Source organism: Amia ocellicauda, chromosome 10, assembly GCF_036373705.1.
Source record: "Amia ocellicauda isolate fAmiCal2 chromosome 10, fAmiCal2.hap1, whole genome shotgun sequence".
Taxonomy (NCBI): domain Eukaryota; kingdom Metazoa; phylum Chordata; class Actinopteri; order Amiiformes; family Amiidae; genus Amia; species Amia ocellicauda.
This window is the reverse complement of record NC_089859.1, coordinates 27,114,167-27,129,617: the sequence shown is the minus strand read 5'-3', so window position 1 is coordinate 27,129,617 and position 15,451 is coordinate 27,114,167.

Below are 15,451 nucleotides of genomic sequence, written 5' to 3'. Positions count from 1 at the left end.
TCAATGCAGTGTATAGTTCACCATACATTGAATGTGATTTGTTTGCATCTTTGGGAAGCAAATTATTAAATAATAATAATAATAATAATAATAATAATAATAATAATAATAATAATAATAATAATAATAAAAGCCTGGCCTATTCGCCTACATGTACAATGAAGCAATGTTTCCAGGCTCTACTTATCTTCTTACCCTGCATGAGTCCAAGATGTCTTTTTATTGATGAATGTTTCATTCAGTCTCCTACTGTCGCCGGTCTCCAATTGACGCCGGGGCTTCTTGCACTGATTTGGAATAAACCCCTGGTGCGTTTCATTGAAGTTTTACGGTATATCAGTTCTTTACTATACTGTCAATAATGTTGTTTATATAAAAACAAAAAATAAGAAATCAGTCTTTCACAAGGAGCTATGATAATGCATTTCTCTGTTATATACACTGTTCATATATTTGTCTTATTTTTAAAATCTTAATCTTTTGAATATAACTTAATAGGTGATTTTCTAAGCTCTTTTACCCCTTATACATAATGTGCTCCACGTTTCCAAAATTGTACAAGATTAAATGTACTTTGCTAGTAGTATGGTAGGAAGTAGTTTTATTGGATTCTGCTCAGGGTAGTACTTTTTTTTTCCAGGAGGTGGTGTTTGATTAACATTCTTTATTTGCAAGTGTTTTAATATGTTGGTTGATGGAGTTCATCTACTTCGATATATATATATATATATATATATATATATATATATATATATATATATATATATATATCGAAGTAGATGAACTCCATCAACCAACGTATATATTTATGTTACCTTTGAAGAAACATAATCAGATTTAATATAATTATGTTTTTCTGGGGCGTGGAGTCCTTCTCTTATTCTTTATTTTACACCAATGAGAGGCAGGCATACTGATAAGTATTAGTGTGCTTTTAGGTTGCACAGTAACCAGAGGTTCGGCAACTGCAGTATGTTACTATATGTGGAGAAACTGCTAGCATTCAAAGCCAAGGCAAGTTAAACAATAAAAAAGATAAGGGGGGTTGTTTGAAAGTATTATGAAAAAGTTCTTCAGTGTTGAGCAACTGACCAACTGTAAGATCTAAACCCAGCTGTTTCACACCCTATGGGGAAACAGGGCAGATTTGTTTGTATGGCATAATTAAAATGCATACTTTCTGTGTAGATGGGTAATCTAACTGTGCACTGAAAAACAAGTCTTATTCAACATCTAATGCCGTGTAATCTGTTTTTCCTAAGCAAGATATTATATATATATATATATATATATATATATATATATATATATATATATATATATATATATATATATATATATATATATATATATATATAATCCGAAAAGAAAATATCTGTATGAATTAGGAAAATTGGCAGAGAAGTTTCATTGTTTTCAGCTTATACATTTACCATGAGGGACACCTCTGTATAAAAGCATTGAAAATAAATATTATGGTTGATTCAGAAGGACACATGGTTGCTTATTATTTGTAATCACAGACAACAAAGTTTTTGTTATCTAGACAATACTGTTGCCAAAGTATGTCATTATCATTCTCCACTATCTTGTTGTTCACCTGACAGGGAGAACCTTGTTTTTATTTCCAGTATCTTAAACTAAAGCGAATCAAAGCTTTTTTTAGGACAAAATCCCTAAGCCTAAGGATTTTTATAACCATGCAGTACAACAAATATGTTTGAATGAGCATTATGCCAATATTCAACTGTAACTTGAAAAGTGATTTTACTTCACTTTATCTAGCTTCAAATGTCTAAAATCCAACTAATATGATGATGCATTTGTGTTATAATAGATATTAAAATATATAAAAACAAACTAAAATTGGAAAAGGGATGGATATCTTGTTATGGTAAGGTGTCACTTAACAGCTAACATATTTGTACAGCATACATTCTGTTTCTGTTGTCTTGACTTAAGACCTGTTCTGCAGACCACAAAGTTACATATTCAGAATAGATCATTTTTTGCGTTTAAAGTGTATGAAATAATGAAGAAAAAATCCTGAACAGGAAAAACAGAGATACAACCAAAATGAACCAGAAAATATATATATGTGGTAACCAAAAACAAACACCACATCCAATTCTATCCTTTTCAACCTGCTATTTTGTTTAAGATATCTCCCATTTCCCTCCATTGTAGTTCTTCTATTACTCTGGAATGTTGCACCTTTTGCTTATAATTACCCTTAGCATCTTGTTTTTGTCCATTTAAGTGGGCAGTTTTACACTTTAATCGTCTAGGGTGGCTACCGATATCGCCTGAGGCTCCTCTTAAGAGCTTTGACCTTTCAACAGCCACATATTTCCTCTTTGGAAATTGTATACAAAGTAATAGATTATTTGTTGTATGCAAATTCTGAACAGATCACCTTTCCCTTCTATTCTTTGCAGTGGCTCTCAACCCTAGTTCTGGAGGACCCCCTACCCTGCTGGTTTTTGTTCCAACCATGCTCTCAATTACTTTATTGAACCCTTAACTTAACTAATAATTTTCTAAATCAGAGCCTTTTATTTATTTTAAGCAGTAGGGGTTTTAAGTTAAGTATAGCATCCTAATTTGGTTTATTCAAAAATAATAATGCATTTATCATTGCACTGAAAGTACCACATACTCGTTAAAGTGAAGAAGGAAAGATTCAGACAAATGTGGGTGCTACAATTTTATTTTTATTTAGTTTTCAAACACCCCTTTTAGTGCTCAGTTTAAACAGACATTTTCAATGTCCGCTTGTCCACTGCCAAGCCAAGTCATGGGCCAGACTCCTCTGTGCCCCCTGCCCTGAGTACGAGATATACAGCTCCCTAATGAAGGACAGGCTTAGCTCACACTTACATCAGCAATGTCCTGTAGGCAACCAGCCAGCCACACAGAGCTGCTGCTGACAGGAAACACTAGGATCCCCCTGCTGACAATCCTGGTGGTTTTCTGGCTTAGTTCAGTGTAATTTAGTGGGACTGCTGGTGAAGAGTAAAGGGCTCAGCGTGTGTCCTGGACAATGGTAGTCATAGGGCGGGCCTCTCAGATTCACTCCTGTGATGTAATCATTGCCCTGACTCTTCTGAAAATTAATTTTAAGGAGCTTGATCCTAAATCACAAGTAAATTACTGACATCCCCTGCGCCATCCATTATCTAACTTCTCTCAGTGCTGGCAGCTTCAACTATAATGCATTTTACACTAGAAACTCTAATCTGCATCAGGGTGGTGCGATACACAACCATCATGGCTTTTTAATCCAGACAATTACTTCTCACAATTAACTTTGTGTTTGCTTTCTAATTCCTGTAAACAACATTATAGCAATTGCAGGACATTTAATACTCATGTATTAATAAGTATTTGCTGCTTTGTGTGCCTAGTATATATACAATCGTAGAGTTAACAAGATACTTACACCTTAAATTGTACTACATCTCAAATGTATAAAAAAAACAAGCAGGTGCATGAATGCATGTGATGCTTACCAGAGAGCCTCACACTGCTATGCATAGTACCGAATGCATGATTATATTGTCAATAATTGTAAAACCCAATGAAGGTCTGAGGTGATATCATGCATTAACAATGTCACATAGGATACACCCTCGGAGGCATGAATGATAGCCCAGCGTTGGGTGACTGTGAGTTAACAACCAACTGGCCAATGCCCAGCTAAGGAAAAGGACACAAAAACAGATCGATTGGTCATGTTCTATATATACATCTGTTGAAAGACATTTTTATTCCTGAGAATAAAAGCATTGTAGATAAATGAATTAAAACACCAGTGTTTTTATATTTGTTTTTTTATAGTTTTTCTGAAATGATCCAACCAATCTTACAAGAGAGATTAAAGACTTGGTATCAGCATTAGCAGCAGCAGTAGGTGTGTCAGGACAACTCAGTCGACACAGATTGCCCACAATGTTCTCCATTCTGTGGGATTACAAATCACTGACCTAGATTGTGACCCCCACTGACTGATCGACATAGATTAGCAACGCTGATTTGGCATGTGCCTAAGAAATCCGCACATTTGCAGAGAACTGTGGTAATTGTGCAGTATAATTCTCATCGTTGACAACATTAACCCATGAAAAACACCATGCATAAGTGCTTCTTTTGCTAATCATTATTGTTAAATGACATCTACACTTCACTGCAGCCCTCTGACTTGCACAATGCATTACCACAGCATTAAATGATACAAAAGATAAATGCTGTGGTAATGCATATTATTTAATAGCATAATTGCTTCCAGATGGGGACAATTGATATGTTCCAAATTTCAAATGACTGAATCATGTTTCCTAAAAGCCCAATTACACTTAATAGGATAAGCCTAGGATCACATAATGTGAGAGCTACATTTAAATATTCTCAACTGCAAAAAAATAAACATAAAATTGTAGTTTAATACAATAAAATGGTACATACAAATGTATCTAAATGAATGATACTTATATTATACATGAACTCCCCAAAGTCACATACAGCTATTTTTACTTGAAGTTTCCTTATTTTCCTAAATGTATAGCAGTTTCAGGAGATTGTGATTTACATTGAATTAAAAGCATAAATCCAAAGTCACACAAATATGGGTCTGGGTGTATTTCAGGGTGTCATATACAATACACATGTACAGTGTTATTATATGTTGTTATGGCAAGTATTCACCAGCCTTAGAATTTTTCACATTTAGTTGCCATAGATTCTCAATCAGATTGAAGTCCAGGCTTTGACTGGGACTTTATTGTTTTTAAGCCACTCCAGTGTTGCTTTCACTCTATGCTTGGGGTGATTGTGTGGCCTAAAGGCAAATCCCGGTCCCAGTCTTTTGTGTTTTGCAGACTGAAGCAGGGTAAACACTTCATATAGCCACTGTTCCTAGAATGGTTGTTTGTATGCCTTCATGTTGGCCCTTTTTACTTTCAGGTGTGGTTGAAGTTATGAAGGATAGTGGTATTTGCATTGCAGGTGCATTGAATAGCCTTGTGATAAAGTAAAATAGATCCTTTCAATCCGATTCTCTGTTTATTTGTTACCTTAGTGCACAGATGGTCCATCACACTGGTACTGATATCTAACATAGTAATATATCATCACATACATGCACATCTGTACAGATATAGATAGGTATAGTCATAGATATAGCTATAGATACAGAAATATTAAGCAATATATAGTGCATATAAGTCAATTCTATTTAATTTTGGATTCCAGAATGCTTTTTTCTCAGTGCTTTTAATACTCAGGTTACAATCTGACTGCTGCAACCAGTACAAGTCTCATTGACTACAAATATAATTTCTTTATTCAATTAGACTAATTAATCATTATAACAAGAATAGTGAAAAATGATGGAAAACCAATTGTTCTGTACTCCCCATGGGCAATAATTTATTTAAGTAGGTTATATCTTATATAATTAACAAGCATTTTCTGAAAAAACAAGTGTCTAATGATCTGAAGGTTTAAGATGGTGGGATAGTGTTCATTTTGTACAGTAATTTTCGTTACCGGTTTAGCTGGAATGGAAATTAGAAGGCATTCATGCAATGACTGACAATAGGACTACTTATCTCTTTATTTCAAAGCCCTGTACAATGATTCGCTGGGTAAACAGGGCAATCACCTTTCCATTACATTTTCACCTCTTTGGCAGTACCTAAAGGTATGGAATGTTGCACCCCATTATCTCCCATCTCAGGGAAATACAAATCCTATTGTGAATTTAAGGGACAATTTAAATATTGTGCTTCACAACAAATTGAAGTAAGCCTGCCAAATCTTGGTTGGAAGGAATTGTCACCATACCAGTGCTTCAGAATCCGAGCAGTTGTACCCTTAGTTATATCTGTATGTCCTGTTAGACTTTGTTCCAGCTAATGTTCATTAGATTTGAAGGGATGCTAAATCAAGATGCTGAAGTTACATGTTTGGTTTAATTAAACATAATAGGGTCTCTTCCAACACTGAAAACATTAAATAAATAAAATAATAAAAACTTCCTTAGCTTTATTTAAAGATGCTCCTGTCCTACCTTGCTCATCCAAATTTACAAGTACGACTTTAATGGTGACGTTTTTCCTTCTTGGCCTAGTGCTGTAATGGATTAAGGCTAATCTAAACACAGCTGTAGCTGCTGATCTGGCTTAAACTTCATTGCAAGTTCATGGGTATAATGAGCTGAGACCAGATGCTGTTTTTCAGCCTTTGCTCCCAGGACCTTGCGGTCAACGCACACTTTTACTTTGACAGGGTAATCAATTTGGCTGCAGTTTCGTTTTCTGAAACACATTTCATTCCAACTTCAGTTTCATGCATCCAGTCAAGAACAATGGTAGAGCAAACCAGGCACAGAGGATAAAATGTACTCGGCAAACTGCCTGTTGTGAGCTGTAAAGTATGGACACTTGAATAACTTACTTTAATTATTACTGAGGTTTCATTACATGTAAATATTATATTAAAAGAACAATTTGCATCATTGGATTTCTCCTTTAATTTCAGATTTTATTTGTTAAATGTCACTTTATGTGTGGCATGTTAGATTCTCTAGTGTTTCTATGAAGATGACTGACTATGTTAACATGAAAATGACCTCTCACAGACTTCTTAGTATGAAGACTATGTCCTCTTATTGCAAGCTTGTTTTCAAACTCAAACTCATGTTGTTAAACTCAAAGATATTGTATAAAGCTGATGTCACTGATATTATTGTTTCACATTTATTTTACACTGTTCTGTATATGGGGTCTTCAGAAAGCCTAGTCACACTCTCACAAGATAACATCATCTTAGATCAACCTTTAGAATTAAATATTGCATTAAAACATCAACAGTTTCTTAAGGGAGCAAAAAAAAAAACCAAAAAAACATTTACCATATTTAATCTTGACAGCCATAGGGAAACACAAATCCCTTCATCAGTATGAGTGTCCTGTCTAATTGGTGGGTTACTTTAAACTTCCAGCAGTCATCTAAATACACAATTACAAACCATGTCCCTAAAACTGCATTTTAGGTTTGCATGACTCTAACAAAAGTGCAGAAATAAGTATACTCATGGAGGTGCAACAAGTACTAACTGTGCAGTCTGGCTCATGCTCTTTAGACAAGAAAGGCAGTCACGTCTTTCACATTTCTGTGACGTGAAAAAAAACACGTACAGTTTCTTATTACAACACAGTCATAGCCCAGTAACCTCACATGATGACACGGGTATTCTGAAAGGTATGACTGTTTCTGATTCCTTTCGAAAGAAGAACACCCCTCCTCACACACGCACAGTTTCTGACTCATAGTGTGCAGCTGCAGATCAAAGAGAATGAAGTCTCTCAGTCGTCTGCACTACCAGTGTTGTATTATACCTACAGCCTACAGGAAGTTATGTGGACTTGCCCATATAATTGTAATGTGATTGTTCTAATAAAACATAAGAACAAATGACTGGTAAGAACAGACCGCTAGAAACATTATCAGCATAGTAAATATGAGCCATGTATGCAATGAATGCCCTAGAATGAACTCTGGTGCCTGTCAATCACCGATACACACATGTACACACCAACCCCAGCTCCAGCTTTTTATAACTGTGGGGGGGACAATAAGACTTATAGTGGGGCCATAACATTTAAACTACAAATCTAAAATGCATACTTACCTACATACATAAAGCAAGTAATTGCAAAATACGTCTCTTTGGATTACACTAGTAGACCTTTTAATGTTTTCATTTCAATGCAGTGAATAGTGATTTGAGACCTATTGCTTTATAATGAGCTAACCCATGAAGCTACAAGGCGGAAAACAGATGATCCTTTCAGCGTAGAGGCAGTGCGTGGAGTCTAGGTGAGCAGCAAAAGCGTGTAACTTTTTATTGTATTGAACATTGTAATATAGTGTTTGTATGACCTTGTAAATCACTTTGGATAAAGGCTTCAGCTGAATTTAGTAATAATAACAATACTAATGTGATGCATAGTCTGGTAATCCAATAATTCTTAGGCTTGTGTTGTGAAAGTTAAGGAAATAAATAATTATAATAAGAATAATGACATCTCGGGAACAGTTGCCTATGCCTCCCTGACCCCCCGCTAGAGCCGGGCCTGACGCACACACACACGCACACACACACATGCACACACACGCACACATACACACACAACACCACCATTCAAGACAAACACAGGGATGTCTTTGAGTTTAATCTGACTTTTTGTGCCCACTTAAAAAAGCAAAACAACAACATTTATTTATTTATGCAGTGATGTGAAGGTCACCTTTGTTGAGAGTGACTCACATTGAAGAGACAACTGTAGTTACATCAAGTCAGTACCAAGGCAGTGTGTATTATAGTTTGACTAAATGCTTAGAAAATAATACAGTTTTCATACAGATACAGATTAATGTAAATCTGTGTGTATCTATACATGCTGCCACCCATACGTGTTACAATATTATCCATATAGTATAAGTATAAGTATATAAGTTAAACACCTTAAGCCACAAAATCAATTACCCTTTTCCATGTAGACAGAAGACTCTTTGGCATTCTGCAGTTGCAAATCTATCTACAGATCTGAACAGACTTCAGCACAATAACATGTTAAGCCCATTCTGCATACAGTCCATATCTTCTCTCCTGAGCAAATGGCATTCGGACTTTGATTGTTTAAGACATTCCACGATTCTGTGCTTCAGTTGTTTGGATAGTATTTTACTGTGTACAGTGCAGCAAGCCTTTGGGTTTATCTGTGCCTTTGAGGTCTACATTATTACTGAAGTCAAACAGGGCTTTCTCATTCCCTCATTCCCCTTTGTAGGGAAGGTTGTTTGCAGCCATAATTTGAAGACATTTATGAGGCTGCAGAGGTGGATTGGGTGGGTATTTTCCAGGTGCAAATAATAGACAAATAATAGCTGTTGGCACACTAGTAATTAAGTTAGATTCTGTAGTTTGTATTCTTTCTGTTTCTAAGCTGTCTACTCTATTTCACAGCCCTTGTTATCAGGGTCAGCATCTGTATTAATTGTACTAGTATGTGGGACAGAAAGTCATCATACTGTAGCTGACTCAGTAAGGCATGTTTATGTGTAAACTTGTTTTCCCAAAAATATTTGACCATTTTGTTTTCCTTTTTGAAGGCACACCTGTACTTTATCACAATCTGTTGTTTCAACATTGATACCATAAGGTGGGTTTTTTCTTTTTAAATAGATACATCAAGGGTGACTTTGAGGAAACTGGGTTATTATTTTGCAGATCACAAAATACGTAACCCTACTGAAAACTGATTCCACAGTTACTATAGGTAAATTAAGTTGCACATAAATTAGTAGTAAAAGTAGACATGCCATAATTAGTGTTGGTTTGCTGATGACCAGCTTAACCAACATGTTTCCGTTACAGACAGGGAGAGAAATCTGAATAAGTTAAGATTACCAGAAACTAGTCATCATCCTCAAGTGCTGACTTACTGTGAGATTTTTTGTTTCTGCAGCCACTTGACAAATTAGACTATAAAACTTCCTTTGTTCTTGGGGTTGCATTTTAGATAAAGTCCATGGGAAAAAGTGAAACAGATTCATCTGATTATTGTACAAATGACCTCTGCTTCTTCCTTGCATTTTACTGGCCTATTTTATCAGTTTCTTAAAGCTTTCTGTTTAATGAAGGAATTACATAAACTAGGTTTATTGTGTAAGTATATCTTACAGATAGGGATTTCCCATAAATCCTGACAGTATTACATGGTAAAGAGTGTCTTTCTAGCAAATTAGATTGGAATTTGTTCCTTAATTATAATTCAGCCTTGCATTAAGCATCTGTGTTCAAGTCTGTAAGAAATGTACCTTGCTCTAAAAAACCCTTTTTGACAGTCATCTATAAAAAATATCAGCAATAGTTTACCTTCTTAACCACCAAGGCTTGCTCACTATAAGTCAGTATGGTGGAGTAAATATATAAGATTTTATTTGTGAAAAGGATGCGGATTTAAACAATTATTATGGTCACAAGTTAAAACAAAAACAAAAAAAGTAAACCTGTGTAGCATCCTATCATCCTTCATTAGTTTTTAAGTTTTTTTCCCATTAAACAATGAATGAATTTAGCAGACACTAATTATGGCTAATCCTAGCGTTTACGTTTTCATTTAACATGAATGGTTACAGGGTGTTCTCTGCACAGTCACAGACCTGAACAAGTGGGTAGAAAGGTGACACTCTCTGACATGTCTCTCTTTAGTTTAATATTAAAAGGACCTTCAGATTTATGGTAATTAATAATTAGTTGTTTCACTCTTTACACTGCTACCTGTGGAGCTATTTGAGTGCAGTGCTTCAGGGGGTCTAATTTAGAGATCTCGTGAATATGTGGAGGGAAAAACTGGAACACACTTACCTAAAAGGTTGAAAAGTTACACTTCTGAAACTGACAGAAATAAAATGTTTGTTGTTTTAAAGTCTTTTCAGTGCTTGTTTGGATACTTTTGCAGCCATCATTTCCTAATCCCAGCACATGATGACAGACAGGAAATATTAAAAAAAACTACAACATGCAGGCTTTTGAATATAGTCCTTTCTTGACTTTCTTTCAGAAAACATGCCTGTGTTTTGTGTCAAAAGGATTGCTTTTCCTTGACAGATTTATATTTCCAGTAACACAAACTTTTGAGAGATAACACCATTACTGGTGCACCCAAGGTTACCTGCTTGTTTCTTTTCCTACGTGAATTTGCGGTCTGATTTTCAAGTGACTGTAGTGATCGTAACAGGGGTGCCCCATCTTTATTGTAGGGGGACCCACTACCCTTATAACTGCATGATTGATTGCATCTGATTAATTATTGAACTTACTTGCATCTGATGAGAACAATGGGTGAAAATTCAATTTAATCTACAATCTTTCTTACATGTCTTATCTTTCTTATATACCTCTATCTGATTTTCTAACTGTAGTTTAGATATTTTGTGGAGAATGACAGTAAACAATTAAGAATTCTAGATACAATATTGAACACTCTCACTACTGGGATCAATGGCTTTAAGCAGCTTGTTGGTTAAAATACAGTCCCCATAACCTTAATAGCACCTTGTGAGACACCTATATTACAGTTTTTTTTTATTCAGGTTTAAAGCGGTTTTCTCTGATAACAAGCACCATGACTTGTTTATATTGTAATTCCAAATGAATCACAAGACCTGTGTTGGGCCCTATTAATGTAAAAGACAACAAAGGAAAATCTTTCTGGTTTTCTGGTCTAGTAAACAGTCCCTGTATCTTCATTTTTTTTTTTTCACATGAGCTGAAGGAATGCATGGTTTCCTCCAGGTCAAGCATTTATTTTTACGTTAAGTTCCTCCCCTTTTGTTTCATTTTGATTACAATCATCCCTTTTAAGGGGGTGGAGACCTTAAATCATGTATTCCAACTGGCCAACACCTTGAAAAGGGTTTAACACATACATTTAAATCACTATTAAAATGTAACTGTTATACTTGACTTACTTACCACACACCTTTATTAGTACATGTTGATCAAATATGTTTCATTCACAGCTCTAAAGAATGTTTTATTGTTGAGGCAATAAATAAACACCTTTGACAAGATAATGGGAACTTAAAAAGACATGGTTTTCATTATATAACAATAGAAAAAACAACATAGCAGAGAAAGAAGAGCATAAATCGTCAGTTAACCTGAGCAATTGGTATCAAGAGTTAGAGAAATGCAATCTCAGGCTCAGGCTGGCATGTCCAGTGTGATCCTCTGCGGGGACATGGGGGTAAACTGCAGTCTGACTGCATGCTCAATTGCTTACGCACTGTAGTTGTCTCTGTGGTTGGGATGGAGCTCTGGTTGGAAGAATAACAAGGTTGACCAATGCTATGCAATTATCTCTGCAATGATTAAATGTATATATTTTGTCTAATACTACAATTACATCTCCCTCTGTTTCCAATGCTATGATAACATCAACTCTTTCAATTGACTGTCCAAAAACATTATTTTGTAAAATAATTGATAATTAATTCATGTATTTAGTTATTTCGCATTCTGCTGTCCAACATACAACTATTATTATAGTTACATGTTCCCCTCCTTGACTTGCTCTACACATACATTCATATAACACCACCTCCATTCAAAATTGTCTGAAATAAAACAAGCATTTATCTGAGATAAAGTTGTTTTACCAAACATAAATGTGAAAGCTTCAACAATATTTTTCATCCAGCGCTGCACACTGTAATGTGCTAACAAATGATTGACAACGCTTTTGACCTAGTCTGTGATTGCTGGGTATATCTTTAACCAGCTCAGCACAGCCTGAGGTTATAAACCTTGACTGTTTGATCAAAGACTGCTAGAGGTAATCATATTGATTTACCTGTAAATACAAAAACATAGTCAATATGGCATCAACTAAATACAAATATATGAGTTAAAATGCTCTCATAATTATGTATAGTTTTAAACCGAGGACACCCTATATGAGCTGAGGAGCTGCCCATACTATACAACGTATGGAAAGGAGCTGTATTAGAATGAAAACAAAATGGCCTATGGGAAATTATTGGTAATGGAGAGAGATTAAGACAAATAATTAGGACTTTTAAGAATGGAAATTACTTTTGTTCAAATCCACCTCTAAAGCTTCTGTCAGTATAATAAATGGCAATTTCCCATATTTTGTGTGGCAACTACCATGTGATGTTCCTGGGATACATGGCGAAAGTGACCCAGCACAGTTTAGTTCAGAGCAGTGTGTGACGTTAAGTGTGCCACACCTGGCCTAGTTTCAGTGCTGCTGCAATGTAGTTCAGTCCTGGCAGTGGACTTTGAAAACGAACAGTTGATAAGTCAAAAATTCTAGTTATCAGTTGGATAGCTAGCATTTTAGCCATTATTTTCCATCTTTTGGTCAAAATGTTTCAACAGATCTGTGTTCAAAAGGCCAGTGGAAACATTGATGCTTAGTGTGCAAACCTTCTGTAGCCAGCAAATAGCCTTAATGTATGTCCCAATACTTTATCCTGTCAAGTTCATTCATTAAATTTCAAAAACTGTGCAAATGGACCTTCTATTTTAACTGTACTTCCTATTCTTCTCACATAATCTTTCCTCTTTAGGCTGACAAAAGGGCACAGTGCAATTTTGTATAGTCTCTGCAAATGTTTCTGAACTGTTACAAGTTTATAGGTTGCAGAGCTGTCTTCCTGCAGATTGTCTAGAATGAGAATGCACAGGAACAATATGCAATCAGCCCATCACACACCATGAGCAGAAATCTGCAGCCATGTGCAACAAGCATGAAGCTTTTTTAGTTCATTTTAGCTCTTGAAATTCCCTGAGGCCAGTAAACTTAGTAACCAGCTTAGGACCATAGTTGATTTGTTTTCTTTTTGTTTTAAACCACTGTGTTTTTAATGTTGTGACTGCTAACAGATGGTGAACATAAGAACATAAGAATGTAAGAAAGTTTACAAACTAGAGGAGGCCATTCAGCCCATCGTGCTCGTTTGGTGTCCATTAATAACTGATTGATCCAAGGATCCTATCCAGTCTATTTTTAAATGTTCCCAAATTGTTGGCTTCAACCACATCGCTGGGGAGTTTGTTCCAGATTGTGACGCCTCTGTGTGAAGAAGTGTCTCTTGTTTTCCGTCTTGAATGCCTTGAAGCCCAATTTCCATTTGTGTCCCCCGGTGCGTGTGTCCCTGCTGATCTGGAAAAGCTCCTGGTTTGATGTGGTCGATGCCCTTCATGATTTTGAACACTTGAATTAAGTCCCCTGTCACAAAACAACGATTCCTCTTCATTTTAAATAAATAGTGGCAGTTTGCAGAGGAAGATGTGATAGCCCTGCAATAGGAGCTAAACTAACTTATTCTCTTTGGAAAAGTGAATTAAGCAAATCATTTTTTATTTCAAGTTTATTATGAAGCTTTTGACATTTGTAAGCTAATTTTATTCAACAAAGTTGCCATCCATGCATTATCAACAAGTGCTTAATCCAGCACACTGTCATGCTGAGCTGGAGGTGATTTTATCCTTTTGATTCCAGATGAGCACAAAAAAATAAATATATAAATATTTAATGTGCCTTTCATTCAGTCTCAGAAACATCTAGAAAGCCTATCAGCTGAGTAGACAATGACCCAATAATCCACAATAACAGAACCAATTAGTAATTCATTAACAACCTATCAATAAGCAAAACTTAGAAATGGAAAAGAAAGTATAAAAGTTTATGACTGTTATTAAACAAAAACAAAAACACGTGCACAATAAAGCAATTTACCATTTTATTGCAGATTTTTTTATGGCTACGCCATTGCTTTGTGCTCTATTTTCGAGGACAACTTCAAAAACATTTTCTCATAAGACAGATTGAAAGGATTCATTGAGATTGTTGTTGTACATTTACTGAATTTATTAACAGACATCTGGCAAGCTTTCAAAAGGACATTGATCACACTATCCTTCTTTATATATGTTCATGTTTGTTTTGAATTGTGTTCTTATTTTATTATAGATTGGTCTATAGTGAATCTAAATATTTTCCATTGGGGAATAACACAGAAGCAAATATGTAATTCAATACGCAGTCCATAAACAAATGAATAGTAATCTACCCAAACTGTATGGCCTCAGAATCTATATATTGTGTCTCAGGTCAGGTTGATGTAATACTGTTACCTGATCACAATTACTACTACTCTTCAAACAAACATGTGCATGTACCCAGGACCAACCCAGGAATGTGGAACTGAGATATGCAGTTACAATCTCTTGCTCATTGCATGATAGCATCCTCATTCAATGGTTATTTCTTGCTTTTACACTCAAGGAAATGTGATCATTTCACCTGCAAAACTACATTTGGATGGCACCATGTTTGCCATGATAATAAACCCAGACTCTATCTTATGCAGGTAAATTCCTTCCCAGATTCTGCTAAACTTAATTCACGTCAACCAATGTTGCCCTTCTCCTTCTGCACATCATTCAAAGGCAGAATTCCCATTCAAAGTCTGTTTAAAATGTCACTACAGGTAATTTCTAAATGTCATTAGAGTATTTTATATCCTTTTGATGGATTACAAAAATGTCAAAACAAGCCAGCCACTGCTTTACTATAGGTAGTGGTGAGTGTTATGTTAAATGTCACAGTTACTGCACATGAAATGCCTTAACAACACATATATTTATTCTAGCTAGTTTTGCAACCATTTTGATTACTTTCCAGAAATTAGGAGCAATGTTTGCGCAAACCTTTGAAAATACAATCTTTGAAAATCCATGTAAGTGTTGTTTTCAGTTACACTCAACTGGTAGCATACATGTCAGACGCAGAGGTGAGCACATAGCAACCAAGACTGGACAATTTAAAACTTGTGAATAACATGTTTT